Below are 22,847 nucleotides of genomic sequence, written 5' to 3'. Positions count from 1 at the left end.
AATTGCCTATTGCAAGGTTTTTTTAAACTTTCTCTGTCTTCTTTCCTGTTCCTCTACTGATCACTGTCAGAAACTACATATTGAACTACATAGACCAGTGCGTCATTTTTTTCTGTTCTTAAGACAATATTTGTTGCAGGAACTAACTTCAAGCTGTATTTGAAAAGAAAGATAAGGCATATCCTTTGTAATTAAAACTATGAAACTATAACATTTGAATTGCTAGAAGGAATAATAGGATACACAGTAAATGATTTTAAGACTAAAAGCTAAGTAATGTAATTAGCAGTACACACACAAAGTCTGGCATAAAGGCTTAAACATAATGAATCCAAGGTAACTCTTAATCGTAACTAGGAAAGCCACAAATGAATTAGGCAGTTCATTCTAGACAGGGGTCAAACACTTTCCATAAAAGTGCATCAGAAGTATTAGAGGTGCACCAAAATATCAGTTGCATATTGGATCAGCACTGATAAAAGGAAAATTAACATTATCAGCTCTCCGCTATGGGCTATTTTTGGCTAGTGTAGCTGATGATGTCACCAATACATGCAGGCATGCACACAGCCAGGAATACAGCCAGGAATCTTGGAGAGCAGTGCTCTGCAGGTAAGTCTATGGTGGGGGGGAAGGGCCATGGCAGAGGGAAGGGGAATGGGGGACAAATGGAGGCCCCCATAGTGCGGAAGGAAGTGGGGCAGGGGCAGGCACTGTTCAGCCAGAGCGGCGAATGGGACCCCAGGGCCAGAAGTAGGACAGAGCTGCAGGCGGCTAATCCAGGGAGCACCGGGGAAGTGGGGAAAAGGAGCAGGTCCCCACTGCTGTGTGCACCCCTACGGGAGGCATGGGGAGGGCATGTGCCCCCCACCCAGATTTGTGCACAGGGTTGAGGTGGGTTGCCTGCCGCAGGCTTGGGGCCAGGGGCTTCACCAGCCTCTTCTGGTTGGGGGGGCTGGGCCAGGGCAGGGCTCAGAGCGGGTGGACACAGGGAGGGTTTAGCTGTGTGGGGCAGGTGGTGGCAGTGCTGAGAGGAGGAGCTAAGGGAGGGCTAAGGCAAATTTTGGGGTGGCTATAGCTCCCCAAGTCCCCACTAGTGCTGCCCCTGCTCGGGGCACTCCACTCTGCTGCCTTTCCCTCAGGAGCCCTGAGCTGGCTGCATGCCCCCTACCCACCCTTCAGCAGAAGACTCCCAAGGGAAAGGCAGCACAATAGAGTGGGGAGGCTTTGAGGGCTATGGCCACCCCAAAATTTGCCTTAAACCCCACTGTAGCCACCCTTCTCAGCACTGCCACTGCTGCCACCCGCCCCGTACAGCTGAGCCCACCCTGCTCCTGCCCACTCTGAGCCCAACCCCAGCCCAACACCCCCGGTGCCCCACTGGAAAGAGGCTGGAGCAGCACCTGGCCCAGAGCCCACAGCAGGCAGCCTGCCTCTACCCCGTGCACACATCTGGGGGGCACATGCTCCCCCATACTTCCTTCAAGGGTGTGTGCAGTGGTGGGGAGCCCCCCCCGAACCCCATTGAACAAGCCACCTGTGGCTTCATCCTGCTCCCCAAGGTCCCGTTCACCGTCCTGGCTGGGCTGGGCAGCACCTGCCCCACTCCCTCCTCACCATGGGGGCCTTGATCTGACCCCTGCCCATGCCTCTTCCCCTCCACAAACTTACCTGCAAGACACTGCTCTCCAAGCTGCCCAGCTACATTCCTGTACATCGGTATCAGACAATACGGCTGGCTAATAATCGGCTCTTGGTATCAGCCAAGAAAATCCTTGTTAGTGCACCCCAATAAGTATTCTTTGCAAGTCATATTATTTCATTATTTGTTGGGAGAGGTTTGCATCAATTATCTGGACTGTGTTTTTCTATCCTTCTTTCTGTAAAGTTGTTTTTCTTGGTTATCATGAATTCAATTGCACAAGTATTTAAAAAAAGTTATAAGAAAAAATGTAACCTCATTAAAAAATTAAGATGCATTTGCCATACATAGTAATATCAGACCTTCAAGGTCTTATTTTAGACTCCAAAATTCAGAGTTTATCGGGGTTAAAAAGAAGTGTTATATCCAACAGCAAATCTGGAAGTGTAGGTCTCCAATGTTATAATGATGATTTTTATGAACCTATTAATACATAGTGCCTCAACCTGCCATTTTTCCAGGTCTGCATATTACCAATTCTGCATCTAAAGACAACATCCTTTTTTCAGTGTTGTACCTTTATGTAATTCCACATTTAGCCAAGGGGATGGGAGGAGACCAGAAGCATTTCTCTATATAATACATAAGAAGGATTTTTCCAGTAAGTACACATTTTTTAAAAATGTTTCATTCTTTACATAAGAAAGATGTACTGAGTACTTTATCGCATTTGCAGTAAACACAAATGCATTCCTGGCTGAGAAACATATCCTACTTTCACTGAGGGACTAGCTACCTCACATAGATAGTTATTGTGGAGTAGCTAAATTGTTTGTAAATTTGTACCCTAAGTTTACCACGCAGTAACTTATTTGTGTAGTTATATACTTGGGAAGAAGAAGAAAAGTAATTGTAGAAATTATTTAGCGCATATTGTGAATCTTTGATGGCCCTTGTGAATTTCATGAACATCTGAATTTTGAAAAGAGCAATATACTATGAATAAATAGGATGATTTTGTATAATGTACCTTTTTCTTTTATGTGCTGACTTTGTTTATGTTTAACAGACAGGCAAAAGAAAAGCACTCAAACAGATATAACATCCAAAGTGAAATCTCCTATGTTTTCAGCAAGATCCACACTATATCCAAGTCAATGCTGTGGAAAACTTCAAATAACTGAACAGTGACTCACTAAAGAATCAACTTCTTGCTCAGTCATAACAAACTTTACTTAATGTGGCCATTTCAAAATTCAGCAACTCATGTTGCCTCTTTGTTCATGTTAGAGCACAGCCAAGAGTCAAGAACAGCTTAGAAAACAATAATTAAACATACAAAGAAGCTAGAAAAACTCTTGGAAAAACAACACCAGTGTTTCTTCTACATCTCTACAGGTCAACACATATGCTCTTGTTGTGAAATTATACTTCCTTAAAGCCTTTTGTAATCCTGAAGAATCATCATCTTCCACAGCAGCACTGGTAAAAAACAAAAAACAATGCCAAACAAATCCATAGATGGCAAGTTCTCCAGTTCAGTGCTTCACTATGCCCAATTCTCCATTGCTGAAAGGTCTCTACACTGTGACCTACAGCTGCTTCCTGCAGCTTGAATTTATACACCAATATGCAGAGAATCAGGGAGTTGTGATCGACTCCCTACTGTAGGGCCTCCAACCCCCACCCTCATCTCAGACCTAGTGGTAAATTAAGCCCTCAGATTGCGTTACTTCAGGAACTATTCATCTATACGCAAGGGGCTGGCAGCCCCACAGAGCAGAAACTGAAGGCACTGAGTTGAGATAGAACAGATCTGAGCTTTTGAGTATAGAGTTTTCCTACAGTACCATGCCAAATATGACATAATGTTTGAACTACAAACAAAAGCTAATAATAGTTTCTGGTCTTAATTTACAAAACAGAATCTTTAAACATTTTTGGAACTGTACCACATTTGAAAGATTCAGCTATGGAATCTAGTCACTCAATAGTATTCTACATGTTATCTTGTATATTCTTCTAATTCCACTAAAATGATTTAACAAGTACTGTCCACAGAAAAAGTTAAATTGCCCTGCAGCAGTGTAAACAGTTCCAGCAATATTCACAAAGTCCTAACTATTATCAACTGCTAAAAGACCTGCATATAAAGGTGAAATCAATTAATTACACACACATACACACATCTCACCATATTTTCTATGTTAAAAAACAACAACAACACTATTTTTGCAGGTTAAGCATGCATACACGTACAATATTTTATGAACAGCCTGTGACTGGGATTTTAGAAAGTATGTTCAGCACTTAAATTTTAGAAAGTAGGATTTTAGAAAGTGGTGATCAGAACTTAATAGTCTCTTTGACTTAACAGGAGCAATTCATATTTATGAAAATCCCAAACTTCTGGTTCAGATTCTTTTGTTTGCAACTTTATTTAGTGTTACTTCCAGTTTACACTAAAAAATCAGAATCAAGCCCCCTTTATTTTCAAAGACTTCTAAATTCATATCGTAAAACAAATTTAGCAACAACCTAAGGCAGTGACTGGACAAATATACAAGCACAGTGCCACTGTTAGGTTAATTCTCCTTAAAATTAAACATAGCTTCAGCATGACATCCTGACAGATCAACCAGTTAGAACCAAAGGACTGTTCTTCAATATATTGAAATTGATATTTTGAAGGATCAGATCTGAGGGCTAAATGTATACATTTCTATTCCCCTTTAAATAACTAGCAATCAATGACTTTGAGTTCTGGGTATTTTTCCAGAGATAAAAGCATATTTATGATAGATTAAAAAAATAATTTCAGCATCAGTGGAAGTCTAGAGATTCACACATCAGTTTTGCAGCTCCCAATACACAACAGTTTTACTGCTTAAAGTTACTTAGGAAGTGAAATCAGAGAAAAATAGAATCTCTCTGTGTCTAAAAGTTTGAGCCATATATGTCACTTGCTAAATCCAACACTTTATTATACAGCTGCTCTAGAGCTTCTGGCTCACTAGGACTATCACACCAAAGACATTTTGGCCCCCACTAGACCAATAGGGGCCAACCTTTTTGACAGCATGCCACAAATTAGCCCTGCACCTTTCCTGATTTCCACTTTGATCCCTTTCCCTTACCTAACCTGCTGCTCAGCTTTCTGATTCCTGCCCTCTTCTGCCTGACTGATCTGATGCTCTGTTTTCTGTTTCCTTGTCTTAAATGCCACTCTGCTGCCTGCCACCTCCCCGCTCTGCTGTATGCCACACACAGGCTACCCATGCCACTTGTGGCACCCACACCTTTGGTTGGTCACCCCTGAACTAAACTTCACTAAACTTCAAGATCTTATTTTCCATAAGGCTTGTGCTCGAATTATTTTGTTAGGTCAGTTCTATCTTCATTCTTTTCTTGGGTGAAAGGTATACAAGGAGCTTATTAGCTTGTGCTTTAAAATCAACTCGTGTCAATATTTCCTTCAATCTCTAAACACAGATCCTATTCTCAAAGTTTTATATAATGTTACTTTCCCTTAAGATTTCCTTTTTCTCCCTAAACATTTTCCTTTGACAGAATGGACCACTTAAAGTGATATGAGATACAATTTAACACAAATCTTCCCTTCGTGGGAGGCAAAGCAAATATTAAGTGAAATTTAATTACATTCTTCTAACCACTACTATATTACATACCAAAGTAAGTATTGTTTTCATATCTTTACTTTTATTTTATACAAGTGAATTTATGCCCTTGTTCCGTATGTCAGAAGGAGATGCTATGTATATGAAACCCATAAACATCTGATGATTTGCAACACATGCTGAATACCAAATTCCTTTTCTGGAAGACTTGAAGTATTACTTGAAGAAACCACTGGGCAGTGTTTTGAAACCCAAGTGTTAAACAACAACAACAGGATTATTATTTAGAACCCCCACCAAAATTGTTAAGAAAACCTTAAAAATGCTGTGCATTTGGTTCATAAAGTAGCCATGGCTGGTATGCCTCAACTGCCATGGAAGTGGCTGGGGTGTCTCTGATGAACAAACTGTTGACCCAAGAACTCAACAGGTTTACTGCAAAATGTAAGCTTCATAGTCTCCTCTTTCAGAACCATACACAAATTAACAAAGCATTAAACTGCTTTCAATTTTTTCTTCTATGTCAATAAAATGTTACCACCCAGATCACTTCCAAGGTAAGCTACCATCTACAGGGTTGTTTAGAGGCATTTGCAGAAAGACAGAGTAAGGAACTGGACCAATTTTAGTAAACAACATTACTATGTTTAGGAAAGGTTAAGGAGTCATTTATAAAAAAGAAACTGCAAATATATGTTTAAGAGATGCTGCTTCCTTCAGTGAATTAGAAAATATTTCATCTAGCAGATTAAGAAGAAGCCATATTGTGATTCCCATACAACCATACTGTGGATGAAAAAATGGAAGTCCTCTGACTCAAGGCATTTAGGGAACAGCAAGGACCTGGAAAAGCAAATTAGGCAACCAGTCACCTGCTCATAGATCTTCGAAGGAAGAGGGCTGTCTCTAGAAACCTGGAAGTCTAGTACATATGTGGTCACTATCTCTGTGGTATCTGAATGCCTCAAAATAGACAAACAACAACTCCCCACCAAATGCTGACATGGTAAGCTTGCAAGAGTGCAGATTGATGTGTATAGTGGTATTTCTGCATTTTGTATTTACATAGTCATTGGATGAAATAGACATCCAATAGCATACCATGGACCAGAACTCAGTGTCTCCTCCTCTCTAGGGCAGTGCATATGTCACTGACAAATATTCTTTCTGGTTTTGTCTCTTTCTAGCCCATATATCTTCCCCTCCTGCCTGCTCAGTGAGCCAGCTTCAAGTGTGGTACATGCTGTGCACTTGACCCTGGCAGCTCATGGCCTGATGGCTAGGGCCTTTTTGGAAGTGGAAATGAGGGTTCAAACCACCTCTGGATAAAGGGTGCCTTGGAGCCAGGATCTCCTCCTATTCCCCGAGGAAGTTCCTTATCTACTGAACTATTGGCTTAAAAAAAAGAGGATTACGCTCATCTTCCCTCCTTTTTTATACGTATTCCTAGATGGAATAGGTTTTAAAAAAGCCGTGTGTGCGCCATATATGTGGCATTACACAGCTAAAATATGCCATGTAAGTAATACCTGCCTGTCTAAGGATGAAATTGAATTGGAGCTTTAGTTCTGAATGTTGAGAAGATAAACCATGACATATTTCTTGTGGGAATGAGTTCCCAAGAAAGGGACTGATCCAAAATCCACTAGAAAGGCTCCTATTCACTGTGGTAGCCTTTGAATCTGGGTCAGAGTTCTGTCTCCCACACAAAATAGCATTCCTCTTGGATATCAGCTCTGTAGTTTCACAGGAATATGGCTATTGACAGAAGTCAAGAGGGAGAAGTGATCTTGCAGGTGGTCAAGTTGCTTGAAAGGCTCTGAATATTAAAATTAAGATCTTGAGCTAGACAGCCTTTAACAGGAGACAAGACAAAGAACAGGTCACGAGGATGATGTGTTTATGGCAACTCATGTTGCTAAGCAGAAAGTTCCTGCATATTATACCAGCTGGAGATTTTTGAAATGCATGATTTCATTCCCAGCTCAGATCTGCAAGATGACCCTAGATATTTTGTATTCCTTGATTGCATCAAAAAGCAATCTAGCTACAGTGGTTTTCTGTAAATGGAACTGGATTTTTTTTCACACTTCCAGATATGCCGAATTCAACAAATATGTCACGCTGGGTCATGGTGGCCAAGTCTGGGGCCACTCAGGGAACAAGGTGCCAAACAGGATCAGAAGGACCAAAAAGAATCCAGGGACAAGCCAGGTCAGGGAGCCAAGAGGTCAGCTGGAGAGCGGGATTTAAGAACAAGCTGAGTCAAGAAGCTGGGAAATCAGGCACAGAGAGGAGTCCGAGATCAAGCCAGGTCAAGAAGCCAGGGGATCAAGCAGAGAACTAAGTCAAAGAGCAAGTTGGGCCAAGAAACAAAGGATGGCAGCCGTCAGGACCCCTGCTTCAATCTTAGGGCAGGCAACCATCCCAGGTTTCCAGCAGAATTGCTAGCAGTAACTAGAATCAAGCTTCGCAAACTTTACACCAGACCATGGGGTTGTGGCAGGTGAGGCAGGGGAACCCCAGAATCAAGGAGTAATGGAGGCCACAGACTGCCCCAAAATATAGCATCTCGCTTTTCTCATAGATGTTCATCTCCAGACTGGTGTCCCACCCCATGGGGCCAGACACAAGGGGGGAGCCATTTATAGTCTTGATGGTCTCTGGCGTGGACTGCTGCTGTAACAGGATTCGTAGGGCCTATTCCATGGTGTCGTCAATGAAATAGCCCTGCCCCAGAGTCCAATAAGGTGGTTAAGACTGGAAGCCTGGGATCTGGAGGTGGATGAGTATCTGTAACAGAGTTTCGAGAGTCAGGTTTGCTGCAGGTTTCTGCTATTGATGAAACCAAGGAAGTTTGTGGTGTGACCCTAATCCAGCTTCGTTTACAGGGCCTGGGAGTGGCTCATTCCCTTTGTGACCTATCTTGGGGCAGTGGGCGAGTCTGTGTCCTGGGGCCCCACAATACAGACAAGTGGCTGGGTCCCTCCTGTCCATCCAGGGTAAAATGACTGCAACCCGCATGAGTTTAGGAGTGACCACTGCTACCTGAGAACCCAGAGTGAATTGGGAGTGTCTTTTTTTCCCCACCTCACTCTACTCTTGAAGACAACAGTCAATTTGGATTTTCAGATCCACCAGGCACTGAACCCTGAGGGTGCCAGTTCATCTTTTGCTTCTTCCTGCAGACGCCACGGGATTTGGCAAAGTTGAGCCACCTCATTCCAGCAGGCATCTGCTGTGTAGCAGCAGAAAAAGGATGCATAGGCAGTGGTAGTATCTGGCCCTTGGAGAAGGTTTTTCAATGTGGCTTCTGCCATCCGGACCCAGTGAGTGTCATCAAACATAGTGGAGAATTTCTGAAGGAAGGCTTCCCAGGTCTGGATAATGGTACCATCATGCTTCACAAACATGGAGGTCTAACTCAGGATATACCCTGTCACGAGACTTGTGATGAAGCTCACTTTCACCTGATCCCTGGAGTAGCTTTCAGGTTGGGCTAGAAACAAAAGGTGGCACTGGATAAGAAACTCCCTGAAGCACCACTTGTCTCCATCATTCCTTTCAGGCAGCAAGAGACGGGTTTAGGACTCTGCAGGATGAGCTTGGAGCACAGCAATCTCCTCCCATAACCATCATAATACCTCTTCACCAGTGCTGGTTCTTCTCCTGGTGGTATGCCACCTGAGACTAAAGGAAATGGTTCTCAGTCAGCAGCCACTGGCTTTTGGAATTTGATGGGCAGAGGCAAGCTGCTTCAGCCAGTCCCTCCTGATCTGCAGGTCTCTCTAATTTGTGGCATCCAAAGTGGGCAAGTCCAAGGGCACCAGCAGGGAACTGAGCTCCATGCTGGTGTAACAGAAGCCCAGTAAACTATGCAAGGGTCAAGAGACCTGTGGATTGAGCACAGCAGAACAGGGAACCCAAGGCCACATTTCAGTTCTCCAGAACTACCCCCCAGTGTTCACAATGACAACAAAGCTGACGCAGGCAAGGTGGTACCCAGAAAGAGACCTGAGTGGAAGAAGCATGGTAAGCATGGCCACCAGGGCCACTACTGACATCCTCTGAAGCAGGTCCAGTTACAGCTGGATCCTCTTCACCAAATGAGTGGTCTGGGCAAACTATCACACAGAGTCATGGGTTGCCTGGTCTGGGGCCACTCAGAGATCGAGGTGCTTACCTGAATCAGGAAAAATAAGTAGAATCTAGGGACAAGTGGGGTCGGGGAGCCAGGAAGTCAGTCCAAGAGTGGGGTCTAGTAACAAGCCAAGTCAGAAAGACAGGAGATCAGGCTGAAAGACCAGAGTCAGAGAGCAACCTAAGTCAAGAAGCTGAAGGATCAAGCAGAGAGCAAAGTCAGGGCACAAGCTAGAGGGAACAACAAACCTGTCTGGGACCCGCTTAAGCCCCATTGATGAGACACTTCCTGTTCCTGTACAGACACATATATGGGGGAAATGGAGAATCAGGTGGCCCCAGCCAGCTACTCGGTGACAGAGAATGGAAAGAGGGTTAGGCCTGGCTGGAGGCTTCAGGCCATCCTAGATCAGACTGTGCAACCAATCATATGGTGGCAGGCTGTGATGCGCAGCTGTGTTGACCAAGAGGAAGCCCCCATTCAAGGCTGTGGTCTGGATGGAACAGTGCAATTTGAGTCACAAATTGTACAAGTAGGCTTAGAAGAAAGAATATGAAATATTTCAACTCCTTGGAGTGAAGATATGTACTTGTTACTTGCCCTTTCAACTTGTTTCCAAACAGAATAGCTCTGGCAATCAGAGGTCCTGTTGTTCCCCAATCTGTGTTGCAAGACAAAGCAAATTTCTTTTCCAGAAGCACTTTCTCTAAACATATCCAGGCCTTTGTCACTTCAAGTGTAGCCTGAAGTGCTACATTGCATTATGGTAGTCAAACCGAGACCATTTTCATACTTTAGGTAAAAAGATTATTATCCCACCTGCCTAACATTACACCAACACTGCCCAACTTTCTTCTCTTCAAGGGTGTATTGAAAGCAGTATTTATTCTCCTACATATTCAGAAAGGGAACATTTTATATCCTCCTTACCTTACATTCAGATTGTATAATTTATTATTTCTAATTAGGGGGATGGTTGCAAAAAGGTTTGTTCTATTTTTGATTCTATCTATTTTAATTATAAAGATGTTCAATTTCCAGATTAATCCAATGGCTTAATAAAAAAAAATCACCAACACCTTAACTTGTATTAGGAAACAGCTTTAAGGAGTAACGATGTTTTAACTATTAATTCCTCTGCCATGAGAAAAAAACCCAGCAACTTCATTCTGCACTGAAAGTAGTTTATAAATGTACATCAAGGGTAGTCCCAAGAAAAGCAATTTGCAGTGGTTAGTTTTGTTGATTAAAAATCAAAAGTTAGCTCTTCACCACTTATGGTGTATGTTTACACTGTACTCTGCTTTTACAGAAATTAGTCCAGTCAATTTCAATATTTTATTCTTGAGCACGAGCAGAACCAAAACTAAAAGAAGCTTAGTATCCAAAATAAAAGCTTTTAAACTGAAATTATGGAGCGGGAAAGGGGGAAATCTGTTCCAAAGCAAAAAGAGCTATTCATAGTCAATTAAAGACAAATAAAAAAAAGTAAGCTATTTGTGAATCTAAGCTTCAGACTTTTCTTCAAGTAATTTTTATTTTGTTATATGCAATAGCAGATATAAATGTTAAAAATAGATTTTTTGTGTATAATTTGCTATGCTTAACTCGAAAAATGCAAAGGGTTATGCTGCTTGATGACAAACTCAAAACGACTGACTTTTGAAAACACTACATATTTTTGTAGTCCTTGCTAATGTACTTTAAATCCCAAACTTCAAAAATACTTTTGTTCAGTACACCTGAAAGTTAAAATTCATTTTTAAAGCTGTTCTTTACCCATTAGAGTGTATTATCACCTTTACAATTGAGAAAAGGTATCAGACTTCCAGAAAAGTCAGTATTAAATGACACTTTGTTGGGAAGAACACTAAATTCCACAATCTCTCTCTCAACAAAGAAGGAACTATATTTCCTCATAAGGCACGAAATATAGTTAAATACAAATGCACGTCAGTACTTTGGAAGACTGGATCCAACACGTTTCAGGTCATGGCTCAGGCATCTCCCAACTTAATGCTAAACTCATTTACATAGGACAAGCCACAGCCATAGTTTCAAACCACAGCTAATCTTTTCCAAATGTTTATGCAATTTTTTTTTGAGTAAATAACTTGAAAGAAGAATTGAGCCAAAGCGTAATGAGTGTTTCTCAAGAATATGTCATAGCTTGCTGAGCATCTTAAACTGTGGCTGTATCATTTGTACTGTATATTTAAGCTGACAAGCTATGCCCTGTAAGGCCACATACAGCATTTCCTGGGACAACGTATTTCATAAACCAAACTGGTCCCTCTGAAGTTACCATGTCAGTAACAATTCCTTCTATAGTCATATTTACACACAACACACACGCATGCACACTTCACCAGCGAATAGCATTGTTCACATTCCGCATAAGGTTTGCATCTTCCTCTACAGCAGACACTGGCAACCTTTAAAAACACAATGGGATGCTGCTTGTGATGCAGTTGCCGCTTCAAGCTATTAGTCCCCTCCACAGCACCCCAGCCCTCCCTGCTCTATGCCATGGGCTGCTCTTGTACCTGCCACTGCTGCAGCGTCTACTTACCCTCACTATGGAGTGCAGAGATTTCCACTGCAGAGGGCTAGGGAGCACAACATTTAGTAGTGAAAGTAAGCAAAGCCTGCAGTAGTGAAGCAAGAGAACAGCCCTTGGCATAAAACAGAGAGCGTGCTCCTGCTACCATGGACCTGATCTAATCTCTTTACAGGCCAAATCCTGTCCATTGGCCATAAGTGGCTTTACAATCTACCCACTCTACAGTACTTTGGTCACAGGCAATGGTGGAACAAGTTCATATATTCTCAAGAGGAATAAAGTTGAAAGAGACATTATCTTCAGCATTTTCATTAACTTGTGGAGTTGTAAAGAGCAGCAGGAAACTGACCACAGTCAGTCATCTGCACCCATATAAAGTTATAATCGTTGAAAGCCAACAGAGATGTCTGAATGCAGAAGCAGGAAGGTGGTAGTGCCTCCATTTGCATTGGGAAGAATTTATCCTAGTCATCAAAAAAAACAGGAACTTTTTAATGCAAGCTTAAATTTAAAAGATCTGGTGATACTGACAAGTACACAATACAGTGGCTTTTGCTATTATTTTCAAACAATGGAGCAAAGTTTTTCCAAATAATACATAGTGGAAAGCAATCAGAATAACTTTAATTAATCATGAAACTATATGACAAGAAGGAATTGTCCGATTTCACTCAGCAGCAATGAAGATAACCAGATATAATGGAAGGATTTTTTAATGTAAGGACACATAAACGTGTATCATTAAAAACTATTTAAAATATAGTCTGGGTTAAATAAACAATGACAGATCATAACTAAGCTGTAGTGAGCAGTTTGTGTTCAGTTCTGCATGTTTCAAAGGTCTTGTTGGATGAATATTCAAACAATGCACTCAGTCCAATGACCTTGGACTCTGTTAAAGAAAATTCCATGAGACCTCAGAAGTCTGATATTCTATGACCTCTCTGGGAAGGAAAGTTTGAGACCAATGACCTGAAAGAGCAGATATATTGGAAACCACTAAGTTGTATTTTAAAAGAGACTGAAATTCTAATCCATCAATAGAAGAGTGAGGGGATGGGAAACTGCAGAATAAAAATAATTATAGGTGTCTTGGGAAAACTGTATTAAACTTGAATGTAACATACCATGTACTTACTGTTAAAATGGTACTACAGGAATCCAAATGAGGCAAAATATATTACAAAATGTACACACCAATATTTAGGATATATGTTCCATCAGGTGGTTTGGGACATACCAAATATTTTTACATCGGTTTTAATTAAAAATAATAGATGTTATGGAAAGTAAAGATAGGAATAAGCATGCTTTCCTTTCATATCCTAACAGTTCAAATAGTGTTATTGCCTTGGTTAAAAACCAACAGAAATATATGTTGTTAGGTACACTAAAGTGCTTAAATTGGATTCTACAGAGAGAAACATTAGCAAGCAAGAAATCTCCCTAACATCCTAAGTACTTTTGCTTATAACTATGAATTCAATTGTTGAGAAAAAATGCATAGCTGTAAATGTGGTAACCACAAGAAAGTAGAGTTCGCTGACTAAGTTCTTGATGGAGAAATACGTACCTTGAACTGCTTTAAAAAGAGAGGGAGAGCTGCCACTTGAGAGTTTACGTCAACTGTTAAAATATAACTTTTACATCTGTGAGCTTCTGTAAAAATACAGGATCCTGTAAAAAGTTAGCTAAATAACTGTAACTTTAATCCTGAAGGAAACGATTAAAATTTGCAATGGTTTTGCTATACTTGTATCACTAAAAAAATATGCATATGTAAGAGTTAATCATAATGGTTTATATCAGTATCATTTTATAGATATGATTATTACATCTGGTTATGTATTCTGAACCAGGGTGAGGTCCCTCTCTTGGATTTCAAAGTCTTCCCTTCTTCTCTTTTCTTCCCTGTTCACAGGAAGCTCTATGTGGTGTTATTATATTATAAAGGCTCTATCTGCTGCTGTGTGTATTTTCTGGCAAGTGCTTGAGGAGTAGTTCAGTTATTTTGGTTTCTCACCTTTACTAGACATATTTCTCAAAGCTTGCAGTTCCCAAAAAACACTTAAGTTGAAGGTTAACCCACATTGCTCTGGGAGCTCATTCCATGATCACATGGAACTCTTATTTCCAGCTCAGCGCAAGTCGCTTTACTCCTCTTTTGGTCAACCACACCATGGGAGCAGCAGCACAGGTTGCTGATCCCTTTCTGAAATCCTGAATCAACTCATATATATATATACATACAGTAGATATAGCATATACAAACAACCACGATTCACACTACACTTCACCTACCCTAATAGACAAATCTGGCTTCAACAGAATTCTGTCAGGCCACATTTCGAGCCTAAATATTTGATCAGAAGCCAACAACAGAACCAAAATATGATCATAAGTACAAATGGAAGAAGGTGGTAGAGAAGTAAAAGGGAATTTAATTTAAACTAACAGCTTGCTAAGAACCTCCCTTTTAGCCCAGCTTATGGAGACATTTATAACATGTACTACTAAAGCAGATGGAATTTTAAATGATTTCATTTGTAATTCACCATCAACAAAACCAAACAAAAAACAGCAGCAATTGCAAAAGACACCACATGCATTTTCAATTATCTATTTTACACATATTTTTAAAATATAACAAAGTAATACAATTGGTTCATATCCAGCCATATTCAAGAGAACAGTCACACACCACATAAACTGTCCAAGCAGGAAAAAAGCAAGTCTGTGTTTTGAACTGCAATTCCAAATGACATGCTACTTTACACAAGTCAGGGAATGATGAGCTGTATAACAACCTTAACTCTGATCCTATTATGGAGTTAGTCTTGAACTACAGTCACCCAGACATTGTAAAATATAATTCATGACACCTTTTTTTCTACAAGTCTAATTCATAGATTCATAGATTCATAGATGTTAGGGTTGGATGGGACCTCAATAGATCGAGTCCAACCCCCTGCATAGGCAGGAAAGAGTGCTGGGTCTAGATGACCCCAGCTAGATGCCTATCTATCTTGAAGACCCCCAGGGTAGGGGAGAGCACCACCTCCCTTGGGAGCCCATTCCAGACTTTGGCCACTCTAACTGTGAAGAAGTTCTTCCTAATGTCCTGTCTAAATCTGCTCTCTGCCAGCTTATGGCCATTATTTCTTGTAACCCCCAGGGGTGCCTTGGTGAGTAAAGCCTCACCAATACCCTTCTGTGCCCCCATGATGAACTTATAGGCAGCCACAAGGTCGCCTCTCAACCTTCTCTTGCGGAGGCTGAAGAGGTCCAGGTGCCCTAGTCTCTCCTCATAGGGCTTGGCCTGCAAGCCCTTAACCATATGAGTGGCCCTTCTCTGGACCCTCTCCAGGTTATCCACATCCCTCTTGAAGTGCGGCGCCCAAAATTGCACGCAGTACTCCAACTGCATTCTGACCAGTGCCCGATAGAGGGGAAGTATCACCTCCTTGGTTCTGTTCGTCATGCATCTGCTGATGCATGATAAAGTGCCATTGGCTTTTCTGATGACTTCGTCACACTGACGACTCATGTTCATCTTGGAGTCCGCTAGGACTCCAAGATCCCTTTTCACTTCCGTGCCTCCAAGCAGGTCATTTCCTAGGCAGTAGGTATGCTGGATGTTTTTCCTCCCTAGGTGCAGTATTTTGCATTTCTCCTTGTTGAATTGCATTCTGTTGTTTTGTGCCCATATGTCCAACCTGTCCAGGTCTGCTTGTAGTTGTTCCCTGCCCTCCAGTGTGTCCACTTCTCCCCACGGTTTTGTGTCATCCGCAAATTTGGACAGAGCACACTTCACTCCCTCGTCCAAGTCGCTGATGAAGACATTGAAGAGTATCGGTCCAAGGACCGAGCCCTGCGGGACCCCACTGCCCACACCCTTCCAGGTCAATACTGACCCATCCACTACGACTCTCTGGGTACGACCCTCTAGCCAATTCGCCACCTGCCGGACTGTGTAGTCATCCAAGTCACAACCTCTTAACTTGTTCACCAGTATGGGGTGGGATACCGTATCGAAGGCCTTCCTGAAGTCTAAGTAAACGACGTCAACCCCTACTCCTGCGTCCAGGTGTTTTGTAACCTGGTCATAAAAAGAGACTAGATTAGTCAGGCACGATCTACCTGCTATGAACCCGTGCTGGTTTCCCCTCAGCATAATTTTTCCTGCAGGGCTCTCACAAATGTGAGCCTTGATAATTTTTTCAAATACTATGCCTAGGATGGAGGTGAGACTGACTGGCCTATAGTTGCCTGGGTCCTCCTTCTTCCCCTTCTTGAAAATGGGGACGCCTTTTCCAATCCCCTGGGACCTGGCCTGTGTGCCATGAGTGTTCAAATATTCCCGCCAGTGGCTGTGCAATGACGTCAGCCAGTGCCATCAGTACCCTTGGATGGAGCTCATCCGGGCCGGCTGACTTAAACATATCCAGTTCCTCCAAGTGCCTACGCATGGCAGTCTGGCATCCTGCTGCTGCCTCTCTACAATCCCAGTGAGAGCCTTGTCTTGCCCCTCGCTTAGGAACACTGAGGCAAAGAACTCATTGAGGAGTTCAGCCTTGTCCCCCCTGTCCATCACCAATTGCTTCTGCCCATTTAGTAGAGGTCCTATTCCAGCCTGGGCCTTCCTTTTACTCCCTATATATCTAAAAAACATTTTTTTGTTATCCTTTACTTGGGATGCCATCCTCAGCTCCATGGTAGCTTCGGCCTGTCTAACTGCCTGCCTACAAGAGCGAGCAGAGGAGGTATACTCCTCTTTAGTAATCCCTCCCCATTTCCACTTTTTATATGCCCCCTTTTTAGCCCATAGACTGCTCTGGATTTCTCTGGTCAGCCAAGGAAGCCTCTCGGCCCCTTTCCCCGTTTTTCCCTGCATCAGGATCTGTGCCCGTTCTGTGCCCGAAGGATCATTTCCTTAAGGCACAGCCACTCTTCCTGGGCTCCCAACTCTTTAAAACTCTTACTCTGCAGTGCATCCTTGACTAAACGCCTGAGTTCATTGAAATCAGCTTTCCTAAAGTCTAGCACTTTCACCCTACTAGTTACCTTACCCACTCGACGTCTTATGGTGAATTCTAGTATTTGGTGATCACTGTCCCACAGGTGACCACCGATCTGTAAGTCCCCTACCATGTCATCCCCCGTTGCCAATACCAGGTCCAGTAAGGCATTCCCCCTAGTGGGACCATGTACCTCCTGTGTCAGATGGAGGTCCTGTACACAGGATAGGAACCTGCGTGAATAGTGGGACTTTGCTGTCTGCGTCTCCCAGCAGATGTCTGGGTAGTTTAGGTCCCCCATGACTACCGCCTCCCTAGTTTTTATGGTCTCCAACAGCTGCCTCAGGAGCCCCAAATCTAGTTTTTCCCCTTGGTGTGGGGGTCTGTAGCAGACCCCTACCACAAAATCCCTTTCTCCTTGACCTCCATGTAACCTAACCCACAATCCTTCTACTTTCTCCTCCTCCAATTCCGTTTTGATAAGGGTCGATGTATATCGCTCATTGACATACAGCGCCACCCCTACCCCTCTCTTTCCCACTCTATCCTTTCTGTACAGCTTATAACCCTCAATGTGTACCACCCAGTCGTGGGAAGAATCCCACCAGGTTTCTGTTAGCCCTACTAAGTCGTAGGTGTTTTCTGCAAGCAGGAGCGCTAGTTCATCCTGCTTGCTCCCCATGCTCCTAGCATTAATATATAGGCACTTGAGCCCTGTGACTGGCACCTTTGTTGCCCCCCGGCTCTGATGCCCAAAGGGCCCCTTATTGCTTACCTGCTTATTGCTTACCTGTGGTGTACTGCTGGCCGCCCCATGGATTGCAGGTTCCTGATGTTCTCCTTCTTCAGGCTGGATTGTCCTTGTGGGTGCCACATGGTTTGGTGGTCCACGGCTTCCCCCGTCCTCATCTTCCCCTCCCCCCAACGAGCCTCATGAGGGTAGAATCTTGTAATACTAGAGCATTATGCAGACAACTACAATCCAGGGAAGTCATCTGTAGAAACTGCACAGTCAAGCCAGTTGCTTCACATTTCTTACACAATAATGTGTCTGTAATAGAGACCTACTGAAAGACATAAGTGCACCTATCTCTATAACTTAGCTTCATAGAGAATGGCCTAATTTATACTCAAGCAAGCCTAAAATGTGACCAAAGGAGGATTATTTTATTAATTCTATGTTATAGTATCATTGAATCAGAGGATCTGAAGCTAATTGAAGACTTGGGATAAAAACTTGCTATGCTCTTGAGTTTCCTCAGATGTGTAGCCAACGGTTTCCATTTCTGTACATCTTTCACTCAGTTAGCCAAAGTCCAAATGTGGGACACAATCGGGCTGTTACTCTAATATATTATCATAATTCTGTCATCCATTATTTGCACAATACTGTACTATTCTTAATGTAATTTTTCATAATAGAAAGTATAAGGCAATAGAGAATAGAAACGGTTTTTATCTTGCTGTATTTTCTCACATACAACATACCAAGAAACAACATACTTGCCATTTGTATGAAGGGAAGAATGAAGAAATTATTTTTACTTGAAAATGCTAGTAAGTAACACCTACATGTTCTATAAATGCGCGTGAATAAACTCCGGCACAGTGTGCACCAGAGGTTATTGCTCCTAGACACAGCATCTTCACATGTGCCCAGAACTGCAGCATGTTGAGCCAGGGAGCTGTAGCCCCAAAATAGTATTTGTGCTGGGCAGTACTATCTGTAGCAGGGCACTGCTGAGAGGCTGCTTGTAGGTGGCAGAGGGGAGCTACTAAAAGACTCACCTGACCAGAAGAGGGCTCAGGCTGGAGCTACATAAGCCCAAAGTCTACATGGGTCAGGCAGTCTCTCCGCAGCAACCATGAAGTTAGGAGCTCTGGGCTGCAGGGCTCCCGAAGGGACCTGGATTTAGCTAAGCAACACTGCAGAAGGAAGTTCCCTGGGCTGAGAGAGACTGGGTTTACAAACAAGTGGCCTTTGTTTTATGTTAAACCCCTAGAGGGTTTGAGGTATCAGCCAGAAGGCTGTGATGCTTATTTAAGTTACACAGGTAGTTTAGCCTTGAGCCCTGCAGTGGCAGGCTATTCCTATTTATGGAACCGGTGACCCAAGAGCTCTCAGACTGAGACTGGGGCTCAGTAAGGGGTCCAGGAACCTAGGAAATGGCTGAGACCTAGACCAGAGGGTCCATGTACCCAGGGAAGGGCTGAGCTGGCCCAAGGGGTCCATGAGCCCTGAGCAGGCTACGCCAGACTAGAGGGCCCAAGAGGCTGGAGGAAGCGCTGCATGCAGGACCAGGGTTCCAAGAGTTCAAAGAGAGACTGTAAGGGACCAGCGGGTCCCATGGCCCAAGGAGACTAAGTGTATAAATAGTTAACATCAAAGGGAGAGAACATCCGTGAGGCTTGGGGTGTGATGTAGGGGAGGAAAAGGAGCCACACAATTTTCCCTTAAGGCTACAGGTGTCCTACAGGAGCCTAGTTAGGCCGAGAGGGACCTATCAGGCTTGTGGGCTATATTTAGGCTAATAGGGGCTCGCAGGAGACCCAGTGGGAAATTTTTAGAATTAGTGTTTACTCTAAGGCCTGTTGGCAGCCTCCCTTAATCAATTTTTAATATTAAGAACAAGGCATGGTGGGCGAGCAGCCTAGGGAGAGCGACATTAGAGTCTGAGCTGGGCAGGAGCTGCAAGGCTGCCCATCACAGCCACCCCTATGGCTACAAGCCTGGCACACTAGCCTATGGCAGAGTTAATTAGCTTACTCCAGCCTAATAGCACCATTTGTGTAGACAGTAACACTTTACTGCAAAGCTAATTAGGCAACTGCAATAAGTGTCTCATGCAGATGCACCCAGTAAGTAAAGAAATAGTAGCTTCTGCCTGGGGGCAAAAAAAAAGTGACTACAGACAGCATCTAGGAAGCTGTTTCCCCCTCCTACTCTCCCCCATTATCCTCTGCCCATTCATTGGGCTGGCCCCTGTGCAGCACCTGCACAGGTATTTTCACTTCCCCAGCACAGAGGAAAAAAACTACTGTTACCATATTTCCTCACTTGTAATGATAACCCCAATTTCTAGCCATTGAACTCTGAGGGAAAGGTGTATGTTGTATGTGATAAAATAAATCATAGGCACATGCACAAGCACAAAATCATTTTTATGTCCCATAGCATGCAATCCCTAAATGAAAGGCAGATCACTCAGCAGCCCCGATAAGAAGAAAAGAGATACTACACTACCTGCCCCTTCCAAGGCAAAATAATACAGTACATATTAGTCAAGTGTATGTGCAGGTACATATATATAGTAACTGAATGCTTGCTAGTAGCATATAAAGATGGTGTGAAGACCATATATACATATTGAATATCTTGATCATTCAGCGTACTGAATTAAGCCTGGGAAATGCCACACTTTCCAGTGAGAGCAGTTTATTCTTTATAAAATGCCAAAACGTTTCTATGCATGTCTGTCCACTAAATACAGGCCTAAATCATGGAATATGGGAGATAAAGGAAGCATTTCATTTGACTTCTACAGACTCTGTATCATTCCCCAAACACTTAGGAAGCCTGCTGACTGTTCAGCTAGAATATGGCATATAGTATTAACATCCAAAGATGAGCTAGAACAGTAATTCTCAACCAGGGTGCCACTTCTTTCACCCTTTCAAGAATGACATGTTTATACTGTTAGGCCATGCAAACATGATTCACAAGATACATGTGGAGATTTCAAATAGGAATCCATAGTGTTAGAACCATATTTAGCTGTTGTGGTCTCTCTGAGTTCCTTGCAAAGTAAAAATCACTCTATTATTTTTCTGAAGTCAAAAATGCATGAAAATTAGAGTTGGCATTTTTCAAGGGATGCCTCAATTCTGAGTAATACCTCAAGTCAAAGAAGGGATGCCTTAAATCTAGAAAGGCTGAGAACCTCTAAGCTAAAGAGCCATGTAAAGATATGCCCTTAAAACCAGACATTAATTTGTGGAAGTGGAAAGTTACAGTGATTGACTGTGATATCATAATTAAGGCTGAATAACATTTTTCAAAAAACTTTTTACATCATTAGTTGACAGGATTAATTTAATTAGCATAAATATCGATAGGGCTATTATCTCTTGCAATGAGTGACTTTGTTTTAGTACTTCGCAGGAGGATCTTCCATTAGATCACACAGCCTAAGGACCAAAAAAAGCAGTCCCACCAATCGCATGAAAAAATGAAGTAAATGAGAAAAATATGATTGTCATTCCTATTAATGCTACTACAGTGACTGGTCATAGAATTGGACTCTACTATGCTAGGCACTATACAAAACAGGTAACAGGTCCTTGGTTCAAAGATCCTGTAGTCTTGCTTTATCACCCCTAAAAGGGTTTCTGGTTTATGGAACTTAATATTTCCTCTCAGTATATTCAGCCTAAGAACACATTCCTGAAAATATTTCAGTGCATGACTAACTATAGCCATGGGGGAAACATTACGGATATGTTTAAGAGTTTGCAAGATGAGATCTAAATGAAGATATGCCATAAACAGATAGAAGAAAAATAAAAATATGAAGTAAGGAGGACAAGGATTATAAGATTTTGTAGCTCTTTAGAGAACAATGTACCCATCTTAATATGTCTGTAAAGTGTGATTTTTGCCAAGGGACTGGGCTTTATAAGTTTGTTATAGATAAGGTTTTATTAATGCATAAAAAGAGAAGAAGGGTAGCTAGCAGTGTTTGTCTAAAATCAGGCAAAAGGCAGGGCAGGGTGGCACCTTACAGACTAACTCATTCAGAGAGGCATAAATTTATGTAAGTGACAGCCTACTGGCAAGTCCATTTATAGCATCTGACAAAGTAAGCCGCCACCTACAAAAACTTATGCCTCTCTAAACAGTAAGTCTTTAAGGTGCTACCCTGCTCTGCCTTCTACATAAAAACCCAAGTGTGGGGGACTGCCGAGGCTGTGGCACATGCAGCCAGTCCTGCTGTACCTAGGCACACAGTGGGGCTGGGCTGTTGTGGCAGCCAGACTCCTCTCTCAGCGGCAGCAACTCCTTCCAGCTGCCCTGCCAGTGTCATTGCTGCTCCTGAACCCAACCCCACTGCTCAGGCACCCCAGCCTGGTCACCCTGCACCCACCACCAGGGGATGGACTGGATGGAGCAGGTGGGCATGGTCTCCATGGAAACTGGCCTGAGACACGCGCCCCCCCGGCAGACAGGGCACGCTCAGCTGATAGGATGGGGCCACGGGCCACTGGAAAACGGTGTCCAGGAGTTAGATGGGCAGGGAGAGCTGTGGCTGAGATCATGGGGTGGTGACAGCATAGGTCCAGGGCACAGGGCAGAGCCATGATCTGCTCCCCACATAGCAGCTCAGCATGGGGCCAGGGCCCAGTGATAGGATGGGCCAGTGGCCAGATAAGATCAATTCCTCCCTGCACTCTGGCCCGCAACAGTTCATCAAGACTCCGTAAGTGGCCCTCCAGCCCAAATAATTGTCCATCCCTGAGCTAAGGTGTTCTCAATTGTTGGAATTATAGCAATGCCTGGGGACCTGATCTTGGCTGAGCTATTGAAGGGTAAGAAAAAAATGGACAAATTAAGGACCTGGCCCAAGGACACACAGATGTCTGGCACAGCAGAGTGATGAATCCAGAACTCCTGATTTCCAGCCTAACACCTTTACCACAAGACTGGATGAGGGCATAGCAAGGTGATGTCTACGTATATTGCATGGACACATTGAAAATTCTCCCTAGCACTAAAAGTAGGAAGCATTCATGCTAATTAAAGCATAAGCAAGCTACATGTTTTGACTAGGCAGCCTCTTGTATTTCA

The 22,847-nt window shown here is 43.0% G+C and overlaps 1 protein-coding gene across 1 annotated transcript in view; it reads right to left on the bottom strand.

The window, feature by feature from the left end:
- Positions 1-22,847, bottom strand: part of ARHGAP6 (Rho GTPase activating protein 6) — a 556,002-nt gene that overhangs the window by 496,149 nt on the left and 37,006 nt on the right. The window lies entirely within an intron of this gene.

The sequence above is a fragment of the Alligator mississippiensis genome, chromosome 1 (assembly GCF_030867095.1).
Source record: "Alligator mississippiensis isolate rAllMis1 chromosome 1, rAllMis1, whole genome shotgun sequence".
NCBI classification, from domain to species: domain Eukaryota; kingdom Metazoa; phylum Chordata; order Crocodylia; family Alligatoridae; genus Alligator; species Alligator mississippiensis.
This window is presented reverse-complemented; position numbering and strand designations above follow the sequence as displayed.